This window comes from Arachis ipaensis, chromosome B02 (assembly GCF_000816755.2).
Source record: "Arachis ipaensis cultivar K30076 chromosome B02, Araip1.1, whole genome shotgun sequence".
NCBI classification, from domain to species: Eukaryota; Viridiplantae; Streptophyta; class Magnoliopsida; order Fabales; family Fabaceae; genus Arachis; species Arachis ipaensis.
The window spans coordinates 84,797,785-84,800,936 of NC_029786.2; the positions used below are offsets into that span (position 1 = coordinate 84,797,785).

At 30.3% G+C, this 3,152-nt stretch overlaps 1 long non-coding RNA gene across 1 annotated transcript in view; it reads left to right on the forward strand.

Moving 5' to 3' along the window:
- Positions 1-3,018, forward strand: part of LOC110267898 — a 3,718-nt gene extending 700 nt beyond the window's left edge. Inside the window, exon 2 of the long non-coding RNA XR_002355867.1 lies at positions 2,956-3,018. This is a non-coding gene — a long non-coding RNA (uncharacterized LOC110267898). The remainder of the gene's footprint in view (positions 1-2,955) is intronic.

A 3,152-nucleotide genomic window follows, 5' to 3' on the forward strand; every position in this document is an offset into this window, starting at 1 on the left:
ATATATATTTTTTTTTTTGGTGCTGTAAATCTATGATATGTACATTTGAATCTACAAAGTACTTGTTAAATGGATAAAGATGATCATGAAAAAAAATTTTTGGTTATGGAAGACATCTTTAATTCTGATTTTCCACTAAACCGTTCCTTTAAGTTTGGGGTTGATAATCACGAAAATATGTTAACCCTTGAAAACTAAGAACATATATTAACAGTTTTGAAGGAGGATTGGAAAAGACGACAGAAATTATGCACAATAACACTGATATGTTACATCGTGCTCATGTTATATTTATTAAGATTGATGTTTACGCAAGTTGACAAATTCATTTTCTATAAAATGGTTGGGCAAGAACAAATTCGAGCTACTTTAATGCAATAGTTAAGTGAAACTCATAGGTATCGTGATATCCTACGCATGGGTCGTGATGCATTTCTTCAATTGTGTGAGAAATTAAGAGCAACATGTCAAGTGAGAGATACAAAACATGTTACAGTAGAGGAGCAAGTTGCTAGGTTCTTGTATATAATAGCTCATAATATAAAAATTAGAACCGTTTCTTTTTTCTACCACCGGTCTGGAGAAAACTGTTAGCCGTCACTTCCATACTGTATTATGGACAATTATTTTACTAGAAGAAGAATTTTTTCGACAACCATCTGCAACCATTATTTCTCCGGCGATCCTTCACAATCATAGATTTTATCCTTATTTTAAGGTATGGACATGTATAATTACAGGAATAAATATTTTGATTGATATAGCCAATTTCATGTTATTTTATTAAATAATAGACTATTATTTAGGATTATATTAGAACTATAGATGAAACACATTTTTGTGTCAAATTTCGAGGGAGAAAAGAGTGGCCGACACAAAATGTATTAGCTGCATGTGATTTTGATATGAAGTTCACCTATGTATTAACGGGTTGGGAAGGAACAGCATCTGACTCAAAAGTTCTTAAGAATGCATTATCAAGGGATGATAATCTTAAACTTCCACAAGGTGAGCATATACATAAAACATCATTATCTTATTAGTAGGTAAAGATTAGTAGTTTGTGTATTTATACTAAATTAAACATTTTAAATGATAGATTTTGTAGAAAAATTTTACTTTGGAGATGCTGGATTCATGCTAAAGCATGGATTAATTACCCCATATTGAGGTGTAAAATATCACTTAAAAGAGCATGCAAGACGTGACGCAAAAAATAAAAAAGAATTATTTAATCTTCATCATGCTTCATTGAAAAATGTTATCGAAATGTTATTTGGAGTTTTAAAGAAAAGATTTGCAATAATCACAAGTGGCACTGAACCACATTATGACTTTGGTGTGCAATTATTGAATCAACTTGTCACATATTGTACTTATGAAGTGTATTGAATCTTTATTTGTTGAATAACTGATAAGATGGTTTACAAATAATTTGATTTAAGATTATGGTATGTTGTTTCTATCTACTTGTTTTGTAGATTGACAGGTGTTAATGGCAAAGAAAGCATCATGCCAATATGAGGCCACTAGTCAGGATACCTTAAGATGGACTGACGAAATGGATACAACCTTCATTGATGCTTTGATTGAAGATTGTTGCAAAGGAAATAGAGTGGATGACACATTTATTACAATGGCATATGACAATATGCTTTCACTTTTAAGATCTATCTATAGTAACCATCTCCGTAAAGAGAATCTTAAGAATAGACTCAAGACTTTAAAGGATCATTTTGGAATTTGTTATGATAATTTTCATAGGCTTAGAAGATTTTCTTGGAATCCAATTACAAAGATGTTTGAGGCTGAAGTTGAAGTTTGAAAAGAATTGATTAAGGTAAACTTTATGCATTTATTCTCTTTTTTGGTTAAAAATTTAACTAGTAAATATTCAGGAATTATATCAATAATATATATTTACATATAAACATACTCATAGTAAATATTTTTCTATTTTATTTAGGCAAAACCAGAAGTGAAAAAGTGGATGCATACTTCAATCAAACACTACGATAAATTATTTGAGATATATGGTACATACAGAGCAACAAAAAAAAACATGCTGAAAGCGCCAAAGAAAAAGTCAAAAGATGGGAGAAGAATAAAGAAACAATTAATTTAAATGATGATGATATATAGTTTCTTAAATATGAAAGAAGAGTAGAATGATGAGCCAATTACTCCTCATGCTACTAGTTTTACAATGGGTCATAGTCTTGAAATTGGTTTATCTAACCAATCAATTGGCTCTCAAAAAACATCATCAAGAGGTACTAAACGCAAAACAACCATGAGTGATAAATTAGAATCAGAAATGGAAAGAATGAATCAAGGCATTCAAGCATTGACTGAGATAATGAAGAATGAGAATCGTTTTTACGAGAGATCAATTAATATTGCTGAAAAGCAAGTGTTAACAGCTAAAGAATAAGTGCAGGTAGCTAAGAAGCAAGTTCAAATTGCTAAACAACAAGTGCGAATAGTTGAAAGGGGTCTTGTGATTTTTTAATAAAGTAGGCCTCGAATTTACTCTAAAAATGATGTGTGGACTGAGTTAGATAATTTAGGTGTAATGCCATAATTGCGCATGAGGTGTTATCGCTTTTTATGCAGAGAAGATAGAGCTAAGAGAGAATTTTTTGGTATTCCACCTAATGTACGTCTTGCCACGTTATATGAATTGATGAAAAAAACAGGTGCACTCTAAGAACAATAGTCCTAGTAATGTGGCTAATATTTTGAGACTGGCACAAATATAACTTTAGGATCAAGGAAGGTACTAGTATCTTTATATTTTGTGGGTAACATATCTATGACTTAATTAAGGCTTATAATGATAATACCTCATGTCTTTGTATTTTGTGACTTTCATAACTATGACTATTATTAACTATGCTATTAGTAATGAGTTAGTGAAAAAAGTCTATGCTATTAGTAATGACTTGATCAAAGAGGTTCCAATGTTAACTTTGTTAGTTTTATGTATAAATTTTGTTTTTAGCTGATTTTAGCTTGTTATCATGTAACACTTCTTTGATGTGTATTTGTAAATATAATATAAAACATAATATATTAATCAGATGATATGACGTGATCGGTTAGCCTCTTTAAAATTATGTACATATAACTATTGATTTAGGTATCTCTTC